At 42.0% G+C, this 15,199-nt stretch overlaps 1 long non-coding RNA gene across 1 annotated transcript; it reads right to left on the bottom strand.

Moving 5' to 3' along the window:
• Window positions 1–1,109: 1,109 nt before the first annotated feature.
• On the bottom strand, window positions 1,110–3,749 carry LOC142488792 (uncharacterized). The gene is made up of 3 exons (XR_012799662.1): window positions 3,381–3,749; window positions 2,309–2,386; window positions 1,110–1,317 (listed from the first exon to the last, which is right to left on the bottom strand). It is a non-coding gene; the product is annotated as an uncharacterized LOC142488792 (long non-coding RNA).
• Between the last annotated feature and the right edge of the window lie 11,450 nt (window positions 3,750–15,199).

Genomic DNA, 15,199 nt, shown 5'->3' with positions numbered 1-15,199 from the left:
AGTAGAACTTTTATTTACTTTATGCTGGCTAGATAATGTTTTATTTTTAATGGGCAAATTAGCTATTATCCAGATCTGGATAATAGTAATTTTGCCCATTATTGTACTTTATGTGTTGAGGGGGTTGTTGGGGGTGGAGGAGGTGGGTAGTAGGGCTGTTATATTGTAATATTTATTGAGGGTAAAGAGATTTGGTGAAGGGGGTAGTTTCCCCAAGGGTGGGGGGTTAGGCCTCTCAGGTGGCTAGCTTGAGTGGTTAACCCCTTCATTACCATAGCGGTTACCACCATTATGGTAGTGAAGGGGTTAACTCATCCCGCAACATTCCTGGCTGGCCTAACCACCCCCCTGCGGCAACTATCCCCTTCATCCACCCCCTGTATCCCCAACAAACCAGGTACTCAGGTTTAACTCTTTTGATTAACATTTTAAAACTAGTGTACGAGAGCAGGGGTTTTCCGGAGCTGAACCACATTGAGTTCAGGCCCGGGACCTCCCTGTCTCCCAAAATACAGTTCACCTCCAGGGACCCCCTGCTACAGTACACTATTATTAAAATTTAAATAAAAGCAGTACGATCGGCTGTGAGAAATGTGCAGGGAGATGTGGCTCTTTCTGTACAGCTCTCTCTATGCAGCTCTTACAGACTGCAGCCAGATCACACGGGGGAGAACTTTGAGAGAGGCTGAGGTCTCATCGCTGCTGTCCCATATGGTATTGATATTTTCCTACCTCACAGTTTGAGACTTGTGGAAATGGTTTCCGATTCTTTCTGAATACTGTGATAACACAAATGACAAACCGTTCGATGGGGTCTTGCCAAACCGTTCGAGATGGTAGCAAAGTTATTGAAGCTACTAGAATAGGCCGTATTGTCTCTTAAATAAACCACCTTGAAGTATTTTTCGTTACTTGTACTTTTAACACATTATCAGCCACATTATTCTAAAAAGGGCTATAGCGCCAATCTGGCACCTCAATTTCACCTTTCACGAAGATTCGAGCCTCTAGCAGACCGTTGCTTTGATTACGTTTGGGTGAGTTTGAAACCAAGAATCTGAACTCGCTCATTTCTTGGGTTGATTAATTAAACTACGAGATTTGCCATGCAAAATATATTGAAATTTTATTCATTATAAAAATCCACCACTCCTTCTTATTGACCATAAAAATACCACATCTATAGGATTCGTAGAGAGACAGGATTCCATATTTCTACATAAATAGTATACATTTCTGCATGTATCATGCATATTGTTGTATATATAATTCTTTGAAAACAGCTCACAGCTCTCTTCTCTTCAAAATTTCAAATGCCTAGGGAGACAAGTTCTCTGAGTGAGATTTTTCCTGTGAAATGCAGTCTTGCATCTTATTTAAAAGCATGTAAATAACGCATTTTGCATTTTTGCACGGAAACACCATCCTTGCAGTGTACTGAATTGGCTCCTTAGGGGGCTATGCACTAAGCAGCGATAACTGCTTTTAAGACAGATAAATGGGTTTTAAGTCCGATACTGGGTGCAGCATGATTCATAGAGCAGGGAAACAAAAGTCAGTGAATAAAACCCATACAATCATGCAAAAAACAAACAAACACGCTGTTTTTTGCCAGTCATTGGGATTCACTAAACAGTGATAAGTGTATCATACTTAAAAAACACAGCATTTATTTTCACCAGCTAAAGGCTGGTGCAAAAGAAATGGAGAGAGTCTGAAAATCTTTTTTTACCTTTTTATCAGCATACCATCAATACAACAGGCCAGCGGGTGTCCCCGGGTGATCCCCACGGGTGTCCTTGGGCCCTTGGGTGATCCCTGTGGGAGTCTGGGGGTCCCCGCTGGCCTGCGGTACCTGCGATACCAATGCTGTGCCCAAAAATACACAACAGCCAATACTTTTAAATAAATACACCACCCCCTTGAAGTACCATGTGATGCCAGCCATTTTGGATTTAGTGATGTCATGTTAAAGGGAAAGGAAGCACAGCCATTCTGATTGGCTGGCTGCATTTCCTTTATATGACATCACTGAAAAAAATAATATGATTTTCATAGCCAATCAGAGGCGTGTGAACCATTTGCACTCAAATGTGATGTCACAGGCCTATAAAGGCCTGTGCAGCCTCATTTGATGACAAGAACCCGAGGAGGGAGGACCTCCACCTCCAATAGGAATACGTGCCGGATGAAGAAGATACAGATGAAGAAAATAGAAGACCCCTGAAGACCACAAAAGACCCCAAAATTGGATTACAATTTACAGATGAAGAAAAATAAAGAAGAAATGGACTTTGGATTTTTTTACCTGTGCCCCATTGCAGTTTGGGATTGTGGATTGGTTCGAGAGCTTGCGGTAACCACGGGAATCGGAGGGTGAAGACATCTAAAGGTAAGGAAAAAAATTTACTGTATGTTATTTTTCCTTTTCATGTTTTTTCATTGTATTTTTATTGGTATTGAATTTTTTATGACCATTCATTGCCACTGTATTTATGTATGTCTCTTTATGGATATATATGTAGCACACTTTCCCCATCCCCTGAGAGATGTGTGGCTATGGTGTGTGTATATGGTGCAATACCTGTGGTGCAGAGGAGATCTGAGTCTCCGCTACTGGGAACCTGGGGTATACCTGAGTCGATGTTCGGTCGGTAGCACCTCCACCTGTACAGTATTCTATAATGTAGAATAATCCTGCTACAGGACCCGCATACTTAAAACACACACTTATGAAAGATAATAGTTTTACTGAACATATATAACCTGATACAGTATATATATATATATTTTATATATATATATGGGGGAGCAGAGCATTGGAGGGTACGGCCGTGCGTGGCCTGGTTGGTGATATATATATATATATATATCACCAACCAGGCCACGCACGGCCGTACCCTCCAATGCTCTGCTCCCCCATATATATATAAAATATATATATATACTGTATCAGGTTATATATGTTCAGTAAAACTATACTTATCATATATATATATCACCAACCAGGCCACGCACGGCCGTACCCTCCAATGCTCTGCTCCCCCATATATATATAAAATATATATATATATATATACAGTGGTTGACAAATCACCAAAAAATCTACTCGCCACACAAAAAAATCTACTCGCCACCTAGTATCAAACGTGTGCTGCTTGGGCCAATATTTACTCGCCCGGGGGTTAAATCCACTCGCCCGGGGCGAGCAAATGTATAGGTTTGTCGACCACTGTATATATATATATATATATATATATATATCACCAACCAGGCCACGCACGGCCGTACCCTCCAATGCTCTGCTCCCCCACCCAAGGTGTGTGTGACAGCACTGCCCCACTATAGTATTTTAGTTGGTGCACTAATGCGTTGGGTACCTGCCGAGTGATACCACACCCCGGCATGCTGATGCCACGATGCTGGGATCCACGGTCCGATGCTGATACTGCAACACCTCCACCTCTATGTTGGGTGGGTCCCTCATGGATTGTTCCACCGTAAACAATGTCTTTATTAATATAGAGCGATCTGTGTCCTGGACCACAGGCCACAGCCACTGTGCGGCGTCTCCCTGTGTCCCTAACACTAATATTGCTAAGCAGGGCAGGGTCCCTATCTGATGGGGCAAGTCCCTATCGCAGCCACAAACTATGTGGGAGTCGTGGCCTAGCTAGGGCATATTAGGGGTTATCTGGCCTAGTGCAGATGACACTGACATCTGCACAAATAACTTACTCCTTCCTCATCCCAGCTCCAACTGCCACTCTCCTAACTGTCAGCTCAAACTTCAAGCACACCCAAAGTTCCAATCTCCCCTAAGGAGATTCTAGCAGCCCTTTTGGCTGTACTGTGTCATGTGTTGTGCAGCCCCTTGGGCTGCTGGATCCTTTGCAAATGCAAACCTTTTCTGCGCATGCGAGCGCACAAACAAAATGGCGGCACCCTTACCGGCTACCCGCCTGCAGCAGAGGTGAGACGAGCTAAAGGGAGGGCCGGGCTACATCTACATACAGGGACAAGCAATGGTTGTTTTGCCAAAACGCTAAAGGTTAGGAAAAACATATAATGTATGTTATTTTTCTTTTAAATGTTTTGAATTTTTTTTTATTGTGATTGCTTTTTTTTTTGGAAGTGAAACTTCCTTAGTGGCACCTCATTCTAACTAGGGCAAAAAAGAATTGTGGAGACAGAAATGAAAGCTTGAGCGCGCCGCCGGGTTGTGGGGAAGGGGGGAGCTTGAGCGCGCCGCCGGGTTGTGGGGAAGGGGGGAGCTTGAGCGCGCCACCGGGTTGTGGGGAAGGGGGGAGCTTGAGCGTGCCGCCGGGGGGTGGGGAAGGGGGGAGCTTGAGCGCGCCGCCGGGGGGTGGGGGGGGGGGTATCTGCTCACAAGACTCAGACTGAGCCCCCCGGGTCCGCAGCTCCGTCGGGGGTGGGGGGAGTCAGGAGAGAGGGGGCAGGACACAGACAGAGAGACATACGGTACACACAGAGAGATACACATACACTGACAGACACACACACACTGACAGACACGCACACACTGACATACACACATTGACTGACACACACATTGACTGACACATACACACAATGACACACACACACTTACTCTGACGCACACACACACACTGACTGACACACACACACACACACTTTGACGCACGCACACACTCTGACGCACGCGCACACACTCTGACGCACGCGCACACACTGACGCACGCACGCGCACACACTGACGCACGCACGGGCACACTCTGACACACACTGACACACGCACGCACACCCCAGTGATGTACCGAACACCGCCCCTGAATGATGTGCCTATTCCTTCCCCCCCACTGTGAGCTCCCCCACCCGCTCAACATTCATGATGCTGGTACTGCTGCCAATAAACACATACACACACACACTGACGCATGCACACTTTGACGCACGCGCACGCACACTGACTGTCACACATACGCACACACACTGACTGACACACATACGCACGCACACTGACTGACACACATACACTCACTGACCGACACAGAGAGACATTCACACAACACAGAGAGAGAGAGACATACACTCACACACACACACACACACACACACAAAATGACTGACACAAATACACACACTGACCGGTACAGATACATACACTGACCGGCACAGATACATACACTGACTGACACACACACACACAAACAAACACATGCATACTCACTGACTGACACACTGACACATGTGTGCCGAGCACGCGCGTTATAAGTCAATTTCTGTGACAAAAGTCAATGAAGTTTCACTTACTATGCGCGTGCACAGCACACACAGCTTTTTTTTATGCCCATTCATTGCCACTGTATGTCTCTTTATGGATATACTGTACATGCATACAGGGGACAAGCAATGGTTGTTTTTGCAAACGCTTGCTTTTATATTTTAAATGTATTTTGCTTATTTGTTTAGAAATGTTTGGCCTATTCTTAAAAAAAAAATTATTTAGTACAATGGCATTTTTAGTGGTGTTTTAAATTGTTTATTTCAGGGGGGGGGTTGCCATTTGCTTTTTAATCGTGGCTTCTTTTTGGTATTTTGATTTTGTCTGATGGTGTTTATTTGAGCTTTTTATTTATTTATTGATGTGTTTTGTTTGGTGTTTGCTTTTTAATAGTGGTTCATTTGCTGTTTTGAATTTGAATGATTGTGTTTATTTGGAGATTTATTTTATTTATTCATGGTTTTGTTTTGGTATTTTAATTGTTCATTCTGGTATTTATTTTGGATTTGATTAAAGGATTGGTGATAATTTTGTTCTGTTTACTTCTTTATTTGTTTCTTATTTTCTGATTGTTTTGATTGCATTGGATCTTGTTTGTGATTGTGTATTTTAGGTTTACCGTTGCCTGGCATAGTGTTAAATGATGCACAGATTATATGGGCATGATGTACCCACTGTAACATTCAATTGTTTTATTGGCCTTTGTTATCTATTTAGTTGGCTATACAATGTGTTTTATTTTACAATGTTATGTGTTTTATTTGGGCCTGTTTAGTAATTCCGTCACCATTTCTTGCTATAGTTGTAAATCATGTCCATCTTATATGAGAATTATGTTCCCACTGTAATAATGAATGGGTGAAGGGTGGGGGTAGTTGCCTGGGGAGAGTGGTTAGGCTTCCTGGGTGGGTAGTGGGAGAGGGTGGGTAAACCCCTTAATTACTATACCACCCATTGTGACCAAGCACTGCCATCTACAGCATTTACTCCCTCACCTACTGTCTATGTAAGTTTCCCATTAAACCTCTTAGATTGTAAGCTCTTCAGGGAATGGATTTATTTTCCTATTGTCTGATTTTGCTGCACGTATTGTATAATTACAATTCCCTGTACTGTATTCTTTCTGAAGCGCTGAGTACACTTTTGGCGCTACATAAATAAAGACATACAATACAATTACTATTGCGGTTACTAACCGCTAAGGTGATTAAGGTTAGAGATGAACCGCATTGGTTTCAGCCTCGGGGACCCCTTACTTCATGAGATCTAGGCCCCGTTATGGGGTTCCGGTTGCCCCCTGCAGGATTTAAATCCCCCGGTAACGTGAGCTTTAAAAGCACAGGGGATACTGGCACCCCATAACGGGGCCTGTATCTCATGAAGTAGGGGGTCCCCGAGGCTGAAACCAATGCGGTTCAGCTCAGGAGACCCCCTGCTCATGTACACTATTATTAAGATCTATATTTTTACTGTACGATTGCCTGCAAGAGCTATGCATGGAGACGCAGCATCTCCATGCAGCTCTTACAGGCTGCTTTTTTTTCTATCAGCTATCGTGCTTTACAAGTTTAAGCACGATAGCAGGGGGGAAAAACAGCTCGCACGATACAGCAGTTTTGTGATCGGCCTTAACAAAATGCCCTTCACTTGTTAGTAAATCCCGCCTCTGGCTTCATTTTTTTTAAGTACGATCACAAAATGCATATGCGAACGCAAAAGCTCACTGCTTAGTGCATCGCTCCCTTATAGTGGTATATGTTTTGTATTCAGAGCATACCATAATGTTTGTGCCTTGTAATTTATTAAATGCCCTTGTTTTTACCCAAAACCTATAACGCACATTGCATATTTTACCTTGAGATATCAATATATGTAGTAGTAATAGTCTGCATCACCCATTGTAATGTTACTTCTGTACATACCAAGTGTTGCTTGGAGCTCTAGCTGTCTAGAGCTGCCTTTTTAATAAACACATTGTGATAACAGACTGCCATATAAAAGATGTAAGAACTATTCAATCCAATTGTACAATAGTAGCTTTTATGTATTGTGTTTTTTTTTGTGATTTTGCTTACCCCTCCTTTCTAATCATTACAATCCTTCCAATGAAGAAAACTGCATTTATTGATCATCTATTTCTTTACAGAGTCAGGTCCTTCCTGCAATTTTGTTTTGGCATTTGAATTAAGTGCCTGCAATTATTTCATAAACCCCCAAGCCTTTATGATCTTTGTTTGAGCTCTCCTTATTCGTTTACAGATTAACTTTAGCATTTACACATGATCATAACAAAAGAGGTACCAAGCAGCACTCTGTGGACTTAGCTGATATTTCATTACTTCTGATCAATACATTCTGCCATTTAATATTTTTAACAGAAATGTCAGATATATATTTACTTTACTTCTTGAACTACAACAATATGTTTGCTTATTAAAGTAAATGCATATTGGATATTTTAAAAAAGCATTTTTTTATCAACTGAAATAATTCAGCTTGGCTAAGGACAGTGTTCCAAAATAACCCTAAAATTTTAACGTACCTTAACAATACTTTGTGTCTTAAGATATTTCACTTTGTCAACTCACTTTAAAATCATGGTACTGTACATTACGCTAGGTCCATTATGCGTAGCTTGCAGAGCTGGGATTGTGCATTTGTGATATGGAACCTTGCTAAGTGTTGTGACATAGAAATGCTTAGATTTGTTACTGTAGGTAAAACACCAACTAGTGTTCCAGCACTCACCGACTCTAAGAAAAGTATCAAATAGGGAGTATGCCAAAAAATTGAAAAATTTATGCAAGCACAAGATAACAATATACTTGGAGAAATGTCACACAAGCGGGTAATAACGGAATGGCCCCTAATTATAGGTGGTGTGGGGAAAAAGACAGGGAAGGGAGATATACACGCAGTGGGAGACAGGGTATGAGAGAGATATGGGGACAAACCCTAAATTGATGGACAGAATGTGTCTAAGAGAAATCGACCAAACTCTCTCTTTTATGTCTTTTTTTAAGATTGTACAACCTTTCTTGGACTCATTGCTGGCCCTTCTATAGGTTTAACCCATGCTTGTTGGGTACTTTAAGGACTGTGCCCTTGGTGCTGGGTGGTGCAAAAATCCATACCAGATAATTTCTGATAAGTGTTGTGTTTTAATAAGGAAGGTGTCTAAGGCCTTAATTCTTAAACTGCACTAATGCTGTTGATGCTTTCCAAGCAGTAGCTGTAGCAGTGTTTAAGGGCCTTCAGCCTATTCCTGGAAATAGCAATAGCTATGGTAATACAAATTACCAACTAGAAAGCTGAGTTAATGTACTATAACTACAGTGAACAGCATTGTTTTGATACTACTGATAAGGCCTTTACAACTTTTGTAAAGGTGTATAGATGTGTATCTATATGTGTATAGATGTATTTAATGTATTGCATTGCCCCAAGATAAATCTGGCTATTCTGCAATAAATGAGCAGTTTGCTTATTTACTTTACATAGGTTCAAGTTCAACTTGTGCTAATTTAGATGACAGATACTTTATCCTATATCCGAACTTACAGTATACTGATCCAGAGGAAGGGAAACAAAAACCCCAGTTAAAAATCATCCAATGATATCCCATAAGGAGAAAAATTAATTCCTTCCTGACGTATTCCTTACATATCTGTTAATCTGCAGATAAAATGTATAAGATTATGGATTCATTATTTTCAAGGTGTCATGAGTGAGCATTACACCAGTTTCTTAATGAGCAACTTTTTTGTAATTGCAGTGATGATGCAACATTAGAGTATAGTGTACATTGTATAGCAAAATCTCAACAACAATCACTTAATGCTGAAAGTTAAGGCACCTCCACATATCTTAGCCCTGATCTCTCGTTAAACACCTACTCTTATGCTCTACCCAAAGTTATCTCATCTTTGCACCTTTTACAACTACAGTGCTCTCCCGGCTAAAACTTTTTTCATTAATCTCTCCCTACCTATGGAACACTCTTTCACTCAATATTCGGCAAGCCCCTTCACTGTCCCCATTCAATGGCCAGCTGAAAGAATACCTCTTAAAAGAAGCATCTCATTAAATATTTTACGCCTCTGCTATGAACTGCAGATGCACTTCACCTCCCATGACTGCACTTTTATTCTTACTGTGTCTATAAGCCTCCCAACATAACACTTAGATTGTAAGCACTTTGGGGCAGTGTCTCCTCTAGCCTTATGTTATCAATTACCTGTTGTACATATTCCCGTTGCTTGTAATACACATTATTTACCCCATATTGTAATGTTGAAATGTGCTGCGTACATGGTTGACGCTGTATAACTAAAATTATACATATAAGTTGTTTGGAAGTTTCAAATGTATCCTGTTCAATCCATTAACAAAATAACCTGAGGCGAACTTTCAGTTTCCCACCTGCAAATGTAGACATCCCTTTTGAGCATCGTGGCTGCACTTGAAGTCTACAGCCTCCACAACTGCACTTAAAGTATATTTATAAAAGTACCATGTTTACTGCTGTACTTTAAAAATAGGTTACAGCAGATTAAAAAAAACAAAGAACAGAAAGAACAGAAACAACCCTCAGTTATAATAAACCTCATACGACTAAATTCACTTCAGTGCATTTTATTGGATATAAGTAATAACATAATTGCTGCTTCACTGATGTAAAAGTAAGTAAACAGGCACAACAATAAATTAACTTGTACAGAATTTTTTGTGTACAGAATTATTAAAAAATTATTATGATGGCACTGAGTTTGATGGAATAGGCTTTTATTAAAAACTATTGTTTGAATCAAATACTAATATGCAGCAAAGCGTGAGTTGCCAAAAAGGGGAACGATATGGTGCACGCTGAGAAATTGAGAAAATTGCAATCTTTTTTCGGATCCGTACACTATACCATGCATGCTAGTTTGGATATGCAAAGGATATTCAAATAATTTAAACTGGTATATACCACAGGTATCTCATATGTGTTCCCTTTTCTGCACAGGTATCTCTCCATGTATTGTATAGAGGGGTGTTTAGTAAAATAGACTCTCCAACTCCAGCAAAACCCATATTTCAGGGTCTGTATAGGAGAAACGCCACCTTTAGGTATGACCTAACTAACGTCTCATTAAATCCCAGTGTAAAGTATAACAGAGGTCTGTGGATAGGCATTGTAACCTGGAATACCTCTATGGCCTTACAGTTAGGGTTATTTAATACACTAATATAGTGGGGATTGGGTTACTATCTGTGACAACAAAGACAGCAGGACACACAAGAGCAGATGGACGTCCACTGCAGCTAACCCGGATCAAACTCTCACCCTCTCCAATAACACACAAGGGAGAGTACCGAGCTGCACCCTGGGGCCGCGATGGAAACTTGTGAAGAGAACTGTTCCAGGAAAATTTGATGCAGGAGCGAGGAAGGGTCCAGAAGCGGGTGAGATGAACCTATGTCCCAACTACATGATGGACTGGCGCATCGACATACAGCCCACACCTTGCATCAACAATGGGTCATTGCCACCCAATATTAAAGGTGTCTAATCAAGATAAATATAAATGTACACAATGTTATATACAGTACTGTACTGTACAACTGCACAGTAGAACTGTCATTCCAAATGACCTGCATATGCGTTCCATAGACCACACATGCACCCACATTAAATATGCATTCTATAAACCACGCATGCGCCCACATTGAAAGACCTGCAAATGCGTTCTATGGACCATGAATGCGTAAACTATACTTTTTGTTTCAAATATTTTTATTGGGTTTTTCAAAAAATGGAAAGGGAAAAAGAAAAAGTTAAATGACAACATACAACAATAATCATACATATAGGTATCAGAGTAAAAATCATAGGGTTGATCATTTGCATAAACCAAATACCATCTATTGCGGTCAGCCTGAATAAACAAATATAAGAATGCCTGAATAACTTGGGCAGACCCCAGGCATAGCCACACTTTATCTAGGAGGGTAAAAAATAAACAAAGAAGATACAGGAGTGTAAATGGGGATGAGATGGAGGGGGGTAAGGGGAAGGAGGTGGTGTCCCCCATCACCCCCATCCACCACGGCTCTCGAGGAATATCACACATACTCCTGCTCCTACTTTCTGCTCCGAGAGCATAGTATCATAATTTACTTATTCATACCTCAATCGGAGGGGGTCTATTCAGAAACCTTTAAGCCAGGCTAGATAATTCCGGCATAGTAGTCCTCATCTCATCTCAGTTCTCAAGCCAAGGATCCCAAACTCTATAGAATTCCTCATTGGATTGCTTCAGGAAAGCTGTCAGCTTCTCCAAAATCATCACCTTTTTTTATAAAGAAAATGCCTAATTTGTAGATATTTGAACAAATGGAGGTCCGGGGACTCAAATTTATCTCGAAGTTCTTGGAAACTGAGAATCTTCCCCTTGACCACACAAACAGCTATTGTCTTGATATTCCTACTCTGGAACTGGTCAAATTCTTTTGGGTCATAGCCAGGGGAAAATTCATGTGTCGGTTCGGAATGATGCATAGAAGTTGACGCCATCAGTGCGACAGAGACGCTGAGACGCTAGGTCTCAAAAAGTGCTTCGGCAGTGTTATCATTATACCATCATTGTTCGAGACTCTACTAGTTATATTAAACTATGATGTGGGCCCCAGCAGGCAGCCACTAGCTGTAGTTACAGTAGATCCGATATTGATCTATATACTTTTTAGTAATAGAACTGAGTATATAATATCCCCTATAGATTGGGGGTATATAATTAAATTGTGGGCTCATTGCAGTTGATATGCATACTGTATTGAAGAATGTGGATTGATTGGTGAGTACTGGGGGCGAGGGAGTTTCAGAGGCAGGGAGCCAAAAGTGAGAGATTTCAGATGTGAGTGTATTACAGATGCAGCGGCATTATCCGATCATTTCACGGGTTTATTCCTTTGCACAACCCGTGTTGGTTTGAGATTTCTTGAAATTTTCCCACGTCAAGGCACAAATTTACTTGTGTTTTGATCGAGTGCAGAAAATTGCATTTTAGCGTTGTCTGCAATACCGTCGAGAAACTGAAGTGGGCGATCACGTGTTGTTGTCTTAAAAAATGTAATTACAATTCAACCTGTATTTTATTCCCGTATAGTACTTTAAGTGTGTGTGTGTAATTGTATTTTGAAGTTCATATACAGTACATGGGAAAGAAGTTATTTCTGAGGCTCCTTAGCATTAAGCCATACAGAAATTCTCGAACTGTAGAAGATTTAAAATATGAACACACAACAAAAATCATTTTTAACAAATTAAATGTTTTATTTGTAGAGGATAATAAAGTTTATGTTAAATTGGAACCTTGTTGAAACACATATGCGTGTCATCACATTTCTGTGCATGCGTTTATGTTAAACGGGAACCTTGTTGAAAAGCATATGCGTCATCACATTTCTGCGCATGCGTGTATGTCAAATTGGAACCTTGTTGAACCGCATATGCGTCATCACATTTTGATGAAAGTCTAAGCCATCCACTTTCCCATCATGGGGGCCGTTATATATCTTTAATCTTTATGAATAAGATAAAAATGAACCCATTCTTCCTTGTTGGTAAAGATTTTGGTGGATAAGAGGATGGGGGGGGGGCAGGAGGGGGATGGGGCAACAAACAGGAGGGGGAAAAAATGGCACAACAATAACCCTAGAATTATAGCCTCAGTCACAATAGTACAGAACATTACAAATAGGAAAACAGAATCTATTATGAGACCTAATGGGTGTGCACTACTTTTATTTAGCTGGGACTAATGTCCCATAGAGAAAAAAGGGGGGTTGGGGGGTGGAGAAGGGGGGAAGAGGGGGAGTTGGGGGAGGATGATAGGGGAGAGCAGATGGGGGGAGGGCAGGAGGGAGGAGAAGGGATGGGGGGAGAGGATACATGGCCTAGAGAATTCAGTAATTTTCCAGACTAATTCACCTATACTATTCCTCTGTTGATACTGAGATAGGGGAGGGAATAGGGGTGGGTAGCGCTTTAACACTAACTATCCACCTTCCCAGCACATAAAACTAACGTAATTCATCCCAGTTAATTGTAAGTAGGTTCGAGAAAAGAACTGAACAGCGTTGGCTTTGGCGAAGAAGTCAAACTGACATGGGAACTTTGGAACTATATCGAAACATAAACCCATGACCACACCGAGATCTTCAACATAGCCAGGGGGAGAGAAGAAGAAAAATCTCTTAACAATTTCTACTATCTACAGTCTGGATATTTATAAAGACTAACATGGCCGCTTTGTTTCCAATGTCTTGGCACTCTTAGGGGGTCATGCACTAAGCAGCGGAAAATTGCATTCGCCAGGGGTTTGAATTCGTCATGTTTTTGGCGTGTTGCCCTCGCTGTATGCAGGAAGGGCCGAATCCCTGGTGAATCACAGCGAGAGCAACATTGCCAAACATGGCGAGTAGCCGGTGGCGAGAAAGTCTGCCTGGTGAGAAGCTGCCGAGAAGCCGTCCCCTGCTGAGATGTGTCTGCAGCAGAGAGAGATCCGCCGCTCTTTCTGCGCAAACATCGGCACATTAAAAAATCTTTTAAATACAATTTTATTCATACTGTACATGTGCAGGGGGTCTCCGGAGCTGAACCACATTGGTTTCAGGTCTGGGGACCCCCTGCTTCCCGAGATACAGGCCCCATTATGAGGTGCCGGTATCCCTCTTCATGTAAATGCCCCGATCACGTGACCGCGGAAGGTAAACAAAGCAGAGGGATACCGGCACCCCATAAAGGGGCCTGTATCTCGGGAAGAAGGGGGTCCCCGGACCTAAAACCAAAGCGGTTCAGCTCCAGAGACCCTCTGCACATTTACACTATGAATAAAACACCCATATTAATAAACAATCATTCCTTACCTTTGCGGCTACAGTATGTGCTATGGTAACGAAGCAGCATAAATATATTTTTTATAATAGTGTACTGTGAGCAGAGGGTCCCCTGAGCTGAACCACATTGATTTGTGGATCAGGGACCCCCTGCTTCCCGAGTTACAGGCTCCGGTATGTGTCATCGGGTGCCAGTGTCGTCGCCATCTTTATAGCGTCCCATACGCGACGTGCCCGCTGTAAAGATGGCAGCGACACTGGCACCGATGCCCAAAACCGGGGCCTGTAACTTGGAAGCAGGGGGTCCCTGAGCTACAAATCAATGCAGTTCAGCTCAGGGGACCCCTTGCTCCCGCACAATATTATGAAAATGCATTAATGCTGCTTCATTACCATAGCGGATAGCCGCTAAGGCAATGAAGGGGTTAAGGCATAATAGCATGTTTATTGGGGACAATTGCCCCCAATAAACATTGCAATAAACAACATACACCCCATGTGCCCCCAACAACCCCTATACCCCCATTACATATATCACATTTTTGGGATGCACAGCAATGATACTATAGGCCGGCGGTGGCCCTCGGGTGTTCCCTGCAGGCCTGCAGTACCAATTCAGTGCACCCCTAAAAAAATTGCAACACATAAATACACCACCCTTAACACATACAGTATAGTAATGTGCAAAATTAATATAATCCACATATGGATAATAGTGAATTTGCCCATTTAAAATACATAAAGAATAATAAATACAATAAATACATATAGCACTCACCCATGTCTGGCTGCCACGATGAAGGCCATCCTCATCTTCATCACCGTCCATGCCCCCCTCCGATGCTGCAAAACATGAACAAGAATAAAAACAGCAGATGCAATGTCCCCTAACCCCTTAATCACCATAGCGGTTAGTAACTGCTACAGTCATTAAGGGGTTAACCCACCCTCACCCACCACTCGGGAGGCCTACATACCCTCCCCCACTACCCCCCACCCCGTGAGGCCTAACCACCCTCACTCACCCAATACCCAGCCGGGAGGCCTACC

This window comes from Ascaphus truei, chromosome 2 (genome assembly GCF_040206685.1).
Source record: "Ascaphus truei isolate aAscTru1 chromosome 2, aAscTru1.hap1, whole genome shotgun sequence".
Taxonomy (NCBI): domain Eukaryota; kingdom Metazoa; phylum Chordata; class Amphibia; order Anura; family Ascaphidae; genus Ascaphus; species Ascaphus truei.
This window is presented reverse-complemented; position numbering and strand designations above follow the sequence as displayed.